Raw genomic sequence first — 16638 nt, 5'->3', positions numbered from 1 at the left:
CTTCCACACCCCCGTCCCCACCCTTTTTTAAAAATTTTAAATTTTGAAACGGTGTTTCGCTCAGTTGCTGGGAGTCTCCCTAAGTTACCGAGGCTGGTTTTGAACCTGCGATCCTCCTGTCTCAGCCTGCAAAAGGCCTGGATAACAGATGTGCGCCACCATGCCCAGCTGTGTGCGCGTGTTTGTACATACACATGACACACACCTTGTTCATATTCCCTCACACATGTATACCCATATATGTCTATATGTATATCGGTGAGTATACATGCATGCACACACACACACACACACACACACACACACACACACTCATTCATGTATGGGGTATGGGGTTCGATTTTCCCCTTCCCCCTTCTTTCATAGTGCAAAGAAAGGAAAGTCACTGCGCCAAGTTGAAAAATAAATATTATAATCAGCGAGGCATCACAAATAACTTTTATGCCTAAATGAAGCCATTAAGTGCTTTTTTATTTTTAAGTTGAGAGGGGCATAAAGCAGCGGCGTCGCTCAGAGCGCAGCGTGCCGTCGCTGCCCGCTGTGCCCGAGCACCTGGCGGGCCCCGCACACACCTGAAGCCGAAGCCGATGATCTGCGCGGCGGCCTCTCTTCCCGCATCTCTCCTTGGGCCTCCTGTTTCCTCTCTGTTCACCTTTGCCGCCTAAAAGCCTGCTAATGACATAATTACAATTGTTTGTCACCGCCACCGGGCCTGCTTTCTGAGCTCGTCATGAAAATGTGAGTTAGATGGCGGAGGAGGAGTTCTGGCAGGAAGGCAGAGTGCGGTGCTTTTTTAAAAGCCAGATGTGGTTGTTAAAAGCCTCTCTGCAGAGGGCTCCACTGAGGGACTCAGGAACCAGAAGCGGACTGCGTCCCCAGCCCTCAGTGGCACAGCTGCTCGGGGAACTGAGACACGGGAGCCCCGTGCTCTACGGCCTGGGCAGATCCGATGCTGGCACTGAAACGGGGTGGGGGGTTCGAGGTATGCTAAAGGAGGCGGAGGAGACTCAGGTGCTGGGGATATTTTCGTTTGCTTCATAGCAAGAACTGAAACATCTTCAGGGAGGGAAAATCCGTGACGGTGCTTGAGGGAAGACGAGAGAGGCCGGCCTGCTAACTCAAAGACAGTGGAGATGCTGCCCCGTGACCTGGGCCCTGGAGCATGGGGGCCACACCACGGCCCCCCGGGAAGAGAGGCGCGGCCTCTGGCTTCAGGGTCATCTGCGCCGGGCTGGGGATCCTTTGACAAGCGTTCTCGGCTTCTGGAGGAGAGGGGAAGATGGCCATAGCTCACTAAAACATGCCCTGCATAACTTCCTATGGCCAACAGTCACCCCTTGAAGTGTGGCCCCCCCTTGCTTCTTCCTCTGGGGACACCGGCATTATGCCAAGCAGTAGAAATCATGGCCGCCAAGCCTTGGCATGCTGTCGATTGGCTGTGAGGCCAGTGGCAGCCGGGGCTTGTCCCCAGCCCGCTTTGTGGCCTTCCTTGTCCTCTGAGCTGCAGCCAGAGGTCGGCCTACGGTTTTCGCTCAGGGTCCTACAGACCCCGCGACTCTTGCACTGCTGGACTTTGTCATCGCATGCATTGAGCATGTCCCTTGTGTAATATTCGTGTCCCCGAGTCCAGCTTGCAGGTTCCAGAGAGGCAGGGACCTTGTCCCTGAGGCTTGGCACATCTCCCAGCCCTTAAAACACACTTGGAAAGCGTTTGTGAACGGGACGCCGTGTTGCATGCCTGCCATCCCAGCGCCTGGGAGGCTGAAACAGGAGGCTCATCGGTTCTTTGACAATTCAGCAAGACTATCACCAACTTACTGAGACCCCATTTCAAAATAAAATTCAAGCCGGAAGTGGTGACGCATGCCTCTGATCCTCGTAATTGGGAGTTTGACACAGGGGAAATGTTCCCAAATTCTAAATGCTCGTCCACACAACTGATGGGCCTGGTTAAAGGCCCCTTTGCCATCCCCTTTCATTTGCAGTTTGGAGCCTTAAATTACAGCTGGGCCTGGGACCACTCAATCCCTGCCGGCCACTCAGCCTGCAGTTCCAGGGGCCGCCACTTGGTGGCCTGAGCCCGCCCCTTGGAAGTCAGGAAGGTGCAGAGATGTCTCCCCTCACGTACTCTGCCTTAAACATGCATTCTCAATGACTCATACACGTAACCGCATAAGGAGGCGAATCGCCTGGAACCCAGGGACCCAGGCTCCTCTCCCTGGGTGCAAGGCCTGCTTGGCCGTACCATGTTCCCGGCCCCCAAGCCCACGCCTGGCTCAATGCCTGCCTGTGGCTGCCTCAATCTTTTAATTTTTTATTTTATTGAACCTAGGGGACATTCTACCTCTGAGCTACAACCCCGGTCCTTTTTATCTTTTATTTGCACACAGGGTCTTGCTCAGTTGCCGAGGGCTTCGCTAAGTTGCTGAGGCTGGCCTCAGTCCTGCGGTGATCCTCCCGTCTCAGCCTCCCAAGTACTGGGGTGACAGGCATGAGGCACTGCACCGGCCTCCTGGAGGGCCCTATTCCGTGCTTGGTGACAGCCCTGTCCACCCCAGACACAAACCTGTGAAAGAGTGGCCTTGAATTGGCCTCTAACCTCCCGCATCAGACCCTGATATAAGCTGCTTTTCACACCCTATTCCTCATTACCAAAGCACAGGTGATGAGAAATGTTCCTCCTGGACATGGGGTGAGATCAAAGAGTCGGTGCGGACCGGACTTCCCTAGACCCCGCTCAGAACCGAGTGCTCAGACATTGCTGCAATAACTGGGTGCCCAGTACAATAATTGGGTGCCAAGTGCAATAATTAAGACCCTCTCTGAGTTTTCCGGTCTCTTTTTGCAGCAGGATTCTTGTTTTCTTTGTCTTTTTGTGGTACCGGGGTTTGAACCTCTAAGTTAAACTCTACCATTGAGCTATACCCCCAGTCCAATTTTATTTTATTTTATTTTATTTTATTTTATTGTGGGTCTGGAGGTGGAACCCAGGGGCATTTGACGTTTGAGCTACAACCCCCTGCCCTATTTTTTTTTATTCTTTATTTTGAAACCGGGTCTCACTGAGTTGCAGAGGCTGTCTGCAAACCGCGATCCTCTGGTCTCAGCCTCCCAAATGTTGGGACTACAAGCGTGCGCCACCACGCCCGGCTCCAATTTAATTTTTATTTGGAAACAGAGTCTCACGAAGTCACAAGAGGGCCTCTCTCCGTCCTCCTGTCTGTCTCAGCTTTCCAAATGCTGGGATGACAGGCGTGAGCCACCATGCCTGGCTCGGCTGCGGGATTCTCACCATACTGTAGGGGCCAGCGCCCCAGGTCCCACGGAGTCAGGACTGGACTTCACGGCAGATGGAGAGCTAGGTTGGACTCCCCTCCACCCAGGGCCTCCTCGCTGAGACGGACGCTAGCTGCTCAGTCCCCTCTGCTTCTTCCTTGATGTGGCAGTTAGTTAACCCGGGGAGGGTCTGCGGGACCTCTTTCCGCTACCAGCTGTTCGAAGGTGCTGTTTACTTGGTAGATGATGAGAGGAACCGCTTCTTCTCTGAATAGCACTTGGGGGGAGGGTGCCAGGGATGGAACCCACAGGCATTCTACCTTTGAGCTACACCCCCGACCCGATTTTATTTCTTATTTGAAAACAGGGTCTCTAGGTTGACAAGAGTCTTCACTGCTTAATGAGACTGTCCTGCGCCACCACACCCGACTCTTCCAAAGACTTTTTTTTTTTTTTTGCGGGTCTGGGGATGGACCCCGGGGGCATTCGACCTCCGGGCTACACCCCCTGCCCTATTTTTTATTCTTTATTCTGACACCGGGTCTCACTGAGTTGCAGAGGGCCTCACTAAGTAGCCGAAGCTGTCTGTGAACTGCCATCCTCTGGCCTCAGCCTCCCGAATGCTGGGATTACAAGCGTGCACCACCACATCCGGCTTCCAAAAACATTTTAACAGGGCTCCGCCACTGGCTCCTACCCTGAGCCCCCCTCCGCATTCCTCCAGGAAGTTGCAAAACCATCTGCAAGGACCACTGTGTCCCTGGGGGAGGAAAGGGGTCATGAAGGGGGGACTGGTGTGTGACGTGGGTGCGGTTCATTAGTTCATTTATAATGATGCTCTGGAAACGTCCTGCGTGCGGGTTGGCGGTGTGCAAATACAGTTAACAAGTCCTCAGAGAACTGTACTCTGGGGTCACTGGTACTCTGTTAGGGCTGAGACGGGGAAAAAGACCAGGAGGAATAATACCCTATTAGGATGCCTGGCAGAACACTAAAATGGGAGAGGACCTGTGAGCCAAAGTCTAAATGGCCAGAGGGGGGCGCCCCTGAGAAGGGCGGGATTTTAAGGTGCCAGATGCGGCAAACAGCCGGCGCTCAGAACTTACACTACCACAGGCTTGGCGGCGCTGCGGAATAGCTTCGTAGGTCGGGGGATTCATTGGGGGCTCTAGAAGTCGTCAGGGTCAGGCAACCCCAAAACTTTATCATTCTCGCTCTTTTTAAGCTACAAGGATGTCAAGAATCTGTTCAATCCTGGACTAAGCCCCGTGGTCTGCAGATAGCAGCCAGGGCTGGTGAGCGGGCGATTCTGCCCGGATCACCCAGCGCTTTTTTGTAGTGAAGAGGCCCATGGAGCAAAGGAACACTGGAATGTGAGTCTTCCCTCGCACCCCCCCAAAAAATTACCCACAGTTCTGGCTCAAGCCTTTTAGTTTCTACACTCGCATCTCATCTGTAAGACTCAGGATCTCTTAGACACAAGGTTGGTGCAATGATAAAATGACTTAGGGCCTACAGCAGTTCTTGTCTGGCGCAAAATCATATGCAAATTCAAGGTAGTTGGTGTCCATACTCTTTCAACTAATCTTTCTGTCTTCAAAAAAAGCACTAAATTGTGTGCGTGTATGTGTGTGTGTGTGTGTGTGTGTGTGTGTGTGTGTGCGTGTGGGGGAGAGGTATTAGGGGTTGAACCCAAGAGTCATGCTACACCCCTTGCTGTGTTTTATTATTTTTCGAAAACTGGTTCTCACACTAAGTTGCTGAGTTTAGTCTCCAACCTGCGTGCCTCCTAACTCAAACTCCTGAGGACTCTAATTACAGGCGTGCACCACTGCACCCAGCTTAAAAGATGCAATTTTTCAATTGTAGAATGCATCCTTTTGTCCATTAAAGAGATTTTCTATTGATTTTGGAGAAAGCTAGTGACCACATCGATGATAAGCTTGTTCCCCGTGTAGTCTTCCTGCGCCGGTTCCCCCCGGGGAACCGTGTCGGACCCAGTGACCACTGCTGCCGTAATCCCAGGTAGCTTGACTCTTTGCTAGCCTGGATTTGAAATAAGGGCGGGGGGGCTACAAAGGAGTGTTGGGGATCAATAAAATCTGTCTCTCAAGAGCGCTCACCGTGTGATTCCTAGGAAGCAGGAACTCTGAAGCCCGGGGCGGTGGCACACGCCTGTCATCCCGGTACTTGGGAGGCTGAGACCGGAGGATGTCAGCTTAGAGACCGGCGTCACCAATCTAGCGAGATCCTCACCAACTGAAGGAGACCGTGTTTCTAGATAAAAGATTAAAATAAGGCTGGGGGGGCCGGGCGTGGTGGCGCACGCTTGTCATCCCCACACTTGGGAGGTGGAGACAGGAGGATCGTGCAGGTTGGAAGCCAGCCGCGCGCGCTGGCTTAGGAGACCCTGTTCCAAATAAAAATGTAAAAATAGGTCTGGGAGTGTAGCCCGGAGGTAGAAGGGCTTCCAGGAACCCCAGTACCACCAAATAATAATAATAATAATAATAATACTAAATAAGGCTGCAGGGGTGGCTGTAGATCAGAGGTAGTAGGACGATGGGTTCAATCCCCAGTTCAAACAAATAAGTACCCTGTATGTCCAGAAACACCATGGCGTTAGGCTAGTGGGTGTGAGCTGTATCCTAACAATACTTGGGCGAAGGTGATGCTTGTACACATTTGTACAGCCTGGCTGGCATCTTTCATAAACCCTCACTCCGCCCAGTAGGATATCTGTACGTGTTGTAGCATGGGATGGGGACCGGCAGCCACATAAACAGCCCCGGAGACTTCAAATCCTGACCCTCTTCTCCTGTTTCACAGAGAGTCCTTGGAATGATTGTCTGGGATTACCGGAACACTTTTCATCGTTAAGTTTTAGAGAATTTTTGCATTTTGCTTAGAAATCATCTTTTCGTTTTATTAGAGCATTTACTAGCAGTAGCGCTAATTATTTTAAATATGACCCTGGGAATGGGCTATGTCAGCTGGAAAAGACGATTTTTAACAGGAATTTGGTTTTAAAGGCAGGTTTAATAGACATTAGAGTAATACCATTGTTATCTAATTAGCATCTACTGCGTAAATGTACGAGATATTAGAGGGCCGAGTGTACATAAAATTATAAATTGTGACATTTTATGAGTTTCTTTTTATCATGGGTTTTATACAGCCGTTGTTACTTACCAGTGTGAAATGTGTCTCAGACGCTACCTCATGCGAATGTCAGGAGAGAGAGAGAGGGGAAAAAAAAAACCCAGAAAACCGAGGATCAATTTTTTGATTATAATAAAGTTTGAGCATGAGGTATTTCTGGACATGTCTCATGTCTGTGAGTCACGATTTTCACAGCCAACCTCTGACCTGTTCTGATTATGTTTCAACTTTAAGGAGTTTTCGGTATTTAAATTCTAAACCTACTTCTAAGGTTTCAAAATGATTCACATTCAAATCTCCTTTTATGCTTTATAATTAAGTAAGAAAATATTGCTTATACCTACATTTTTACTATTCTTGGACATATTATAATTATTTCTTTAATTTCGCCAATAAAATAGCCCATTTCTTCATTAGTAAATTACAAGGCCATCTCAATAAAAAAAAAATGAGTTTGAATGTGGCTTGCCATCTCAAAGAGTCATTTCGAATGGGAATTTTCTCTTTGTGAAATGTGAAGATACTTTCTAGGTAAATTAATTCCTTCCAAGCGGTAAAATAACTTCCTTTTTGCAAAGCGTTATTAGAGTCTTATTCTTTATAATCTTAAATACCACTTATGGTAGCATGAACAATACAGGGAAAGATTACACTAGTTTAAAAAAAAAAATGATTACGGCCAAGGCCAAGTACCTTGCAATTACGTGTTCGTGGAGAACCTAGCTTTCTAGGGGGGAAGCATGATTTGGGGGCCCATGAAGTTTCAGGATATTTGTAAATTAGGTTGTTCCTAGTTAAGCAGGTGGCTTCAAAGACTGGCTTCACTGTTGTTTTAATCATAGTTTCGTTACCATGGAGAAATATGCAAGCTAGCATATACACACAGAAGTGAAATTTGTGCCGCATAGATAATAGCCTAAATTTAGCTCAACTCAAGCTTACCACTTCCTTTTTTTTTAAACAACAACAAAAAAGGAATAATAATATATTGCATACATCCATTGAGTTAATTTCTTTAAAGGCTACTGTTATATTTTTGGAGAATTTCTTAGGCTCATCACACACCGCTGCCAACTCAACTTCTCGCAGAGCAAAGCGTCCATTCAGATGTGATATCTGTCCATTGGGCCCCAAACATGTCACCTTTGACTTAATAAAAGTCTCTGCAGAGTCCCATCAGCTATGCGGTAAGAAAAAAAAAAATTTTGTAAAAAAAAGCAATGTTTAGACACATTGCCTCTAGTTGGGTTTTATAAAGGGCTATTCTTGTCTACTGAAAATCTTCAGGAAATGTATTGTGCCGGAAAGACAGATCTGGTCTTTGAGTCTGACAGTTTTGGTTACCATTGGGATCTATCTGAGAAAGGGAATTCTGAGACAGGCCTTTCTCCTGAACTCTTTCTATCTTAGTTTCCTCGTAGCTGGGTGACAGGTTTGTTTTTTTTTTTTTTTTTTTTTTTTATCACCCTGAATTAAGACGTTGGCCGGCATGGATTCCGCCAGCCGCCAGCAGCCTCTGCTGCCAACTGGTACCCCACACCTCCCCGCCAGGGCGAAGTTTTCAAGGACAAATAGAGTAAAAGTGTCTTGATCCAGCGTGAGGTCCCCCAGCACGGGGAGAGAGCAGCAGATCTCTTTCAACACCAGCTGTTCCCACAAATATAGATTGCTGCAGTGAAATTTTCTTAATATAATTCAGGAAGCTCTAGAGAATTCTCTAAAACAACTGTGCCAACCAGGAAAATGTTGAATTTTTCATCAGCTGCCCAAAGCTGAGAGTTAGTGGGCCACCGGTTCACCCACGGCCAGATGTTCAGTGGAGTAACGCTCCGCAGTTAACTTGAACCTTGTGGCCCGTTTGTCGTTGGCTGCAAGGACGTTGGCAGGAGCCCGGCTTTGGAGGATTGTGGCTGCACACGCCAAAGGCCGGAGCTGGTGCCCTGGCTTCTTGGTGTTCACCAGCAACCAGCAAAGGTAGGGCGAGAGGAAAGGAACTGGCGGCGTACTATCAATCATTCCAGAGGCCGGGAGAATTGGCTATGCCTCCACGTCTTGGGGGAGCTGTGTACATATTCTTACTGTCTCCTTTTTTTTTTTTTTTTTTTTTAATTGGGGACGAAAAGGCGGTCTTTGTTTAGTCGGCCAGATTTTCCAACCTCTGCGTAAAACCGTAAAAACTTTTGGCGGTGGGGGCTTGGGTGTGGCGGGTTCAGCCGGAAGTTGTTCAAGCTGGCAGTCCGCGTCGTGAAGTTAAAGTTGGTGGTGGGTCCAGCTCGAGTTGGGACCAGGTGGCGTGTTCGCGTTGGGCCGACTCGATTGGGGTCAGCAAGGATGTCTCAACTTTTATCCGTTCCACGTGGCTATTGTCTTCACGTAGGTGTCCTGAGCTCCTGACACTTGGGGAGATGTTTAAAGCAACAGTGTTCAGGGGAGTGCAGGTTCTCCACAAGCCCTTCGATGTCCAAGTCTTCCTTCAAAGAGTGAGCCCCGTTCATTCCTGTTGCCTGGTGGGCCAAGAGAGAGCAGGCAGGCCGTGACCACGGGGACCTGGACCCGGGTGGCGGGCTCTTGTCTCTCTGCTGCGCTGCCCCAGAATTTCAACTATTTGTTTCAGAGCAGTGTGGACAAAGGGGGCTGAAAGTTGTTTTCTCATTCAGTAATTTTCAACGTGGACTAAAATGGTGGCACCCCAGTGAAGGTTAGCTTTTGTTTACTCGAATCATGTACAGGATGCCCACATGGGCTAAACTTGGGGAGGTGGGGACACAGGTTCACTCTACCTCTGAGTTACGTCCCCAGCCATTTTTATCTTTTATTTTGAAACAGGACCTCACTGTGTTGCTCGAGGGTCTTGCTAAATGGCTGAGGCTGGCTGCCAACCTGCAGTCCTTCTATCTCAGCCTCCCAAGAACCCTGGGATTACAGGTGTGCACCACCACACTTGTCTTTTATTTTGTATTTTTTTTATTTTTTATGCGGTACTGGGGGCGGAACCCGGGGACCTTCTACCACCGACCCCCAGTCCTGTTTTTATTCTTTATTTTGAAACAGGGTCTCACTAAGTTGCAGACAGCCTCAACAAGTAGCTGAGGATGACCATGAACCCGCTATCCTCCTGTCTTGGCCTCCCAAGTACTGGGTTCACAAGCGTGCGCCACCACGCCTGGCTATTTTTTTTATTATTTATTTATTTATTTTGTGGTACTGGGGTTCCTGGTACCACAGGAACCCCAGTACCTCCGGGCTACACTCCCAGACCTATCTTACATTTTTGAAACAGGGTCTCTTACGCCAGCACGGCTGGCTTCGAACCTGCGCGATCCTCCTGTCTCCGCCTCCCAAGCGCGGGGATTACGAGCGTGCGCCACTATGCCCAGCATATTTTTTATTCTTTATTATTTTTATTTTGAAGCAGGGCCTCGCTAAGGTGCTAAAGCTGGCCACGGAACTGCAGTTCTCCTGTCTCAACACGCCCGGTTGGGGGACACCGTTTGGTGTTTGGAAACTGGGTTCTGTTCCCTTCCTCTGAGGTTGGTTTCTACCCTGGCCTGCTTTCTTGCTGTCCCCCGGAGGGCCTGAGATCGCTCTGAGGCCCTCCAGAGCAGGCGCGCTGTGTACTCTGGGCGGAGTGTGCAGCCTTCCGTTCCCGGCTCTGCCTTTGCTATTCCTGTGTCCAGGTGGAAGTGGCTGCTGCCCTGAGCTCAAACTTCCATTCTAACCCGAACCTCCTTCACCAGCCCCCAGAGTCACACCCAGGCTCCTGCCGGGCATCTTTCCAGATGTTTTCTGATTCTCTCTCTCTCTCTCTTTTTTTCTTTTTCTTTTTTTGCAAAGTCCCTCAGCTCCATGGCCTGCCACAGAAAAGGCTTGGGGTGTCCACAGGGCCTCACGGGGGGGCCAGGCTGCTGGGGCACCAGGTAGGGGTGCGCAGGACGCCAGCCTGCTCCCGGGATGCGAGAACCCCTTTCCAGTTGCGGAGACGCCTCTGCTCCCCCGTGGAGGCCGTCCCAGCTCCTCCCGGCCCTTCCCTGCCTTCGCCATGCACGCAGTTTGTTCTTGGGTGCAAAACCAAACAGTGTTTGAATTGGCAGTCCCTTCTTTCAGCGAAGTTTGCTGCCACGGCAGAAAACCGCAGTCTGAGTTTCCTGCCGCCGAAGCCTTCCCCTGGCAGGCCGGCCCTTTCCCACATTTCCTTGCTTAAAGGAAACAGATTTCTGAACTTTTTTTTTTTTTTTTTTTTGAAAGACAAAAATGCCAACATTTCACAGCTGGAGTTAGCCTATAATTTACGGTTTTCACTTTATGCGCCCGCGGATGTATGAAAAAATCCACAATCATTGTTAAATTATGCGAGTTTTTTTTCTTTTCTTTTTTTTTTTGCAAAAAGAGCGATTAAAAATAGACCCTTGGTTATGAGGCATTCGGGGTGCGCATTGTTACCCAAACAGGTATTCTCAATTATTCTATCGTTAATGGTTTTTAATTGTTGTAATTTACTCTTGTTCTGTGAGATCTCTCAGGAGAGAGGGTTATGAAAGCTTTTTGTTTTTCCTCTGAGGAACACGTGGGAGTTTTTCTTATTGTTTTATTTGAACCTCTTGTTTTATTTTAAAATTGAAATTATTTATTTTAATTTTGGGGAGGGTGTTGGGGATTGAACCCCGGGGCATTCGACCCCTGTGCTACATACACCCCCAGACCTTTGAAACACATATTTTGAGGGCTTGAAACAGGGTCTCACTGGGTTGCCGAGAGTCTCAGTAAGTTGCTGAGACCGGCCTTGAACCTTCAACCCTCCCGTCTCCCAAGTACTGGGATGATGGGTGTGCGGTATCATGCCTGGCTACTTTGTGTGTGTGCATGTAAATATGTCAATGTGTCCATCCTCTTTTGAGGTGCCTTCCTGGTCACTGAACTTCTAGACCTGTCCCTGGTCAGGAAGCTAGCCAGTCTTTTTCAGGAGGACCCCTGTGCCTCCCCTGGAAGCTGTCTGGCCTCAGAAGAACCGGCATGGAGGCCAGCCTCCGTTTTCTTACTTTTCTTGTAGCTGTGTTCCATATCTACACTTTGAGGACTGCGCATCCCTCTGAGCCTCTTGTTGGCTGGAAGCCTTTCTGGAGTTGTCTCATTCCAGAAATGTAGGCAGCTAGCCGATAAAGTGCGTTTGAAGGCCTGGGGATATAGCTCAGTGGTAGCGGCCTTGCCTAGCATGTGAGAGGCCCTGAGTTCAATTCCCCAGTCCCACCAGAAAAACAGAAACAAAACCCAAATGAAATGTGTTTGAATGTTGCTTTAGGACAGGTAATATTTGTATCTGACCAGTACCCAGAGAAAAGCAGCAGCAGCAGCAGCAGCAGCAGCAGCAGCAGCAGCAGCAGCAGCAGCATTTGGTTTTGATTTAGATAGCTATTAAAGCCTGGTGTGGTGACACATGCCAGTAATCCCAGTCCTTGGGAGGCTGAGACAGGAGAATCACAGGTTTGAGGCCAGCCGCCACAATTTAGCGAGCCCCTCAGCAGCTTAGTGAGAGCCTGTTTCCAAATCAAAAAGATAAAATAGGGCTGGGGGGGGGGGTGTAGCTCAGTGGTGGAATCCTTGGGTTCAATCCCCAACACCTCAAAAATTAAATGAATAAATATCTCTTGATCGAGTCAAAAATTCTGCGAGCCTTGATGAACAACCCCACCCCAGTCCCAGCCAGGTCTTTATTTAAAAAGCACTTCTCGTATGCTGTTTTCCTGTTTTCTCAGAAAATAAAATAGGAAGTGAGAAGCCCACTGGGCGAGGTGCGGCGCGGCGCTGTGAAGATCATTTGATCTCCATGTTAGATTCGGGGGGGGGGGTCGGCATTAGCTGCGATGGAGAGCAGGGGACACACTTCTCCTTTTCTTTGCAAGGATAATGGCCTTCCGCCATTTGTATCTGGCCGCCCGGTAGGCTGATTAGATTTATTGTGCGAGCCGCGTGTTTATGGCATTTTTATTATATGTTGTTAATTTGTTCTAACCGCCACTGCAGTTCTTCTTCTATTTTTTCCCCTTTTCCTTAAGGACCCTTAAGAGCGACTTCAGAACCAGCCGTTTACCTTGTGCTTTAAGAAACTTCCCTTAGTTTTGTTTTGTTTTTTTTTTTTTCATAAGAGCCCTGATAGTCTCCAGGTTAAAAAAAATAAAAAGATGCCAGCTAGAGCAGCCTGTGTCTCATTTCCAACAGAAAGAGGATCCGGGTGGGCTTGTGTTTCTTTTGGAATGCCTCTGATTTTTGTCCTGGGTGGAGAGATGGTGGGGTTTGGAGAACACAGCCTTTACAAAAGCCTTCCACCTGGAATCTCTAAGGGCGAGGTGGCAGGTGTGACCCGGCGCCCATTCTCTCCAGGAGGCAAGAGTCCTGCACGTCGTTTTCAAATCACTGCGGAGGAAGACAGTCCCCCGTGGAAGGGCGCTTTTTTAGAACGACATCTTCCTTTTTAGCTTCCGAGCTCTCAGAATGGGTACGAGATCTGTTAAATATAGAGGCCATTCTTTAAATAAGGCCGGCGGTTAAAATTGGGAAGCCGGGGAATTAGTTTGAAAATGATTTACGACGAGTCTACAGGACATTAAAAAAAAATAAAAATAAAGTGAGAGAAGGAAATGGACTGGTTGATTGGCCACGGTACAGCAGAGAGGTTTTGCTTCTGGCCCCTTTCGAGTTGGCTGGATCCACGGGCAACGCGTAGAAACAGACTTTCCGGAAAAATCGACAGAACTTTCCTTTTTATTGTATGCTCTGTCTGTGCTCTGCTTCGGCGTTGGCATGGTGAGCCTCAGACTCCACGATGCCGTCGGCTCCTTGTTTTGACAGTGACAAACTTTTTCGATAACAGAGAAACACCCCATTCTCCTTGGAGCAGGGGGCGGGAGATAAAGAGGTGCTTTGAGTCACCCCGTCGCGTGAGCAGAGGGTCCTTTATAGATGGTGCCCAAAGACGACACCCGGTTGCCGCTGCTGAGCTCAGCCCGCGTAACGATCCCAGATGCGTGCATTCCTCGCCAAGATCCCGAGACATTTGTTCATACCATCCTGCGAGAAGTTTATAGGTTTTTCTGGAAGGAATGGTATGAATTCAAAGAGCTGTCCTGTATCTAAAGAGTGCTGTTCCCAGTGATGGCTGAAACTGGTTCTTGACGATGACTCGTGAAACAGCTTAAAGTCCTTCCTTATCCTGGGAAAGGAAAGAAAGAGAATATAGAGGCTTTTTATTTGTTTATTTATTTATTGTTACTGTGGTGCTAGGGATTGAACCCAGGAATGTTCTACCTCCAAGCTATACCCCCCCCACACACACACACCTCACCCTCTTTTATTTTTATTTCTTTTTATATATATATATATATATATATATATATATATATATATATATATATATTGTGTGGTACTGGGGTTCCTGGTAGCCCTTCTATCTCTGGGCTACACTCCCGACCTATTTTTTTTTAATATACTTTTTTATTTGGGAACAGGGTCTCCTAAGCCAGCGCGGCTGGCTTCGAACCTGCGCGATCCTCCTGTCTCCGCCTCCCGAGGACTGGGATGAGGAGCGCGCGCCACCGCGCCCAGCTTAGACGTCTCAGATGTAGAGGTTACTCGTTATTCCAGTTGTATTGGCACTAGACTCACCAAGAATTGGCGATCTGCTGGCTAACTAGCCTTAGAGGTGACCCGGCGGTGAGGTTGCTGGCGCGCTGTTGGGTTTTTGCGTCTTGAGAGACGCGCCGCTCCCTGTTGGGTGCGGGGGGCCACTGTTCGGTCTCCTCACCTCCCATCTGGCCGCTGCTGATAGAGTTGATAACGTGCTTAGTGTTTTTGGAGGCAGCGTTGAGGGGAAAAACAAAAACAATCCTCAAGTTCTGTCTTGAGACTTAAAGCCTGGAGGCCAACAAGCTATTTCTTGGCTTCCTTGGAGAAGCGAGGCGATAGCCCGCTGGAAACGGCCACGCGCGATCTTTGGGGCTGGAGGCTGACGGACTTCTGGCACAAGCCAGGGGAGTAGGCGGCCAGACTCCAAAGCTGCGTCTCTCATCGGACGCTGAGCAGGCCCATCTGGCTGGGGACACACCAGGCAAAGACAAAAGAAAATCAGTTGCTGACGGAGGTGTCCTGAGCCTCGGAGGACCCGGCCTGGGGTTAGGATGTGAGGAATCCATGCAGCAGCAGTAGTTAATATTAACAGCAGGTAAAGTTCACCGTGCGAAGGCAGCAGCTCAATGGTTAATAATTTTATTTATTTATTTATTTATTTATTTATTTATTTATTTTTAAGTACTAGGGATGGAACCCAGGGGCATTCTACCACGGAGCTACACCACCAGCCCTATTTTTTATTCTTTATTTGGAAACAGGGTCTCACTAAGTGGCAGAGGGCCTCACTAAGTAGCTGGGGCTGGCTTCGAACCTGTGCGATCCTCCTGTCTCAGCCTCCCGAGCACTGGGGTTGAAGGTGTGTGTTACCACATTTGGCTTTTTTTTTTTTTTTTTCCTTATAAGGATCTAAGAAGCCGGGCGTGGTGGCGCACGCTTGTGATCCCCGCGCTTGGGAGGCTGAGATAGGAGGATCACACAGGTTCGAAGCCAGCCTCAGCTACTTAGTGAGGCTCTCAGCAACTTAGTGAGACCCTGTTTCCAAATAAAAATATAAAATAGGACTGGGAGCATAGCCCGGAGGTAGAAGGCCTCTGGGTTCCACCCCCAGTACCACCAAAAATAAAATAAAATAAGGATCTAAGAAAGGGCTCACTTCAGGCTTAGCAGGCCTCATTTGAAATCCTCGAGAGCAGGAATACTGCAGACCGTGAGTGCTTTTAGGACATTTACTCAGGCCCCATCAGAAGCATCCCTCTCTTTCCAGGAGTCCGAATTCTGAAATACCCCCAAACGCAGAATTTTCTGCATACTGACCTCCTGTGCCAGACATCTTCACTTTTGGAGCAGTTCTGGGTTTCAGGTTGATGATGCGCTCTATCATTTTTTATATCATGATTGTTTTTCGTGGTGCTGGGAACTGAAGACAGAGGCATTCTACCTTCCAGCTATACCCAGTCCTTTGTATTTGTTACGTCACATTAGGGTCTCGAAAAGTTGCAGAGGATCGCCTCAGGTTGCTGGGGCTGGCCCCCAACCTGCCATCCTCCTGTCTCAGCCTCCCAAGTGTTGGGCTGACAGGCGTGCACCAACGCTCACCTCTATCCTTATCCATAGATGATGATACAGATGAGGAAACCGAGTCTCTGTGAGGTCCTATGATCTTCAGAGGAGCGAGATGGGATCCAGGATTTCAAATTAGACTCTTGTGACTCAGGGACCAACCGATGGAGGCCAGTGGGCACAGTAGCGTGTTTTTTTTTTGGACACAGGAGCCTCTGGGTGAAAGCTGTGCTCTGTCCAGGCTAATTCATCCTATTACGGAGGTAGAGTGAGGATTCCCAATCGGAAGAGGTCACATTGGTTGTGAAGAGCTACAGCGAGAGTTATCTAAAGGTGATGGCCGGGTATAAAAGGCCCTAACATTTCCAGAAAGATCTGATGTGAAAGCCGGAGGAGACGGGGAGGGCTAGCTACTGTCCTTAGCATGCGGTGCAGAAGAGGAGAGACGCCGGGCGGGGCAGACAGGAGCCCAGGTCCAAATTTCGCTCTGCTATGGGTTTAGTTAATTCCTGGCGGAGGATCTTTCTGGAAGAGGGTGCAATACACGCTGATTTGGAGGTCAGGAACCCACAGAAGTGCTTGGAACTCCAGAGATGGGTGCTTCAGTCAGGGGAGAAGGAGGCAGGGCCCGGGCTATAATCAGCCCCCAAGAGACGGAAAAATCCCGGAGCACGTTGAGCGGGACAGATTTGTAGGCCATGCCTCCGACAAGAAGCCATGTATATTCATGTCTGTATCCATATTCATGGACGTATTTATATATGTGTTCCTCTATACATTCATATGTGTATGTATTTTATTCATGAGCATGGCTGTTCTCCGCAGCACACATATGTATCCTCGGGAGTCTTTCCGGGGAGGGCGGGCGCCGCCGGGCCCTCCTGCAGGCCGCCAGCAGGGCAGGCAGGGCTCTGCCTCCCGTCGCCCCAGCTCGGGAGCGGGACCCGGAAGGTGGGGATCACTTCTAGCCTGCGTGAGCTTCAGGCCAACACATACAATTTGAGGGTCTCCCCATCCCCC

This window comes from Muscardinus avellanarius, assembly GCF_963383645.1.
Source record: "Muscardinus avellanarius genome assembly, chromosome: 22".
Taxonomy (NCBI): Eukaryota; Metazoa; Chordata; class Mammalia; order Rodentia; family Gliridae; genus Muscardinus; species Muscardinus avellanarius.
This window is presented reverse-complemented; position numbering follows the sequence as displayed.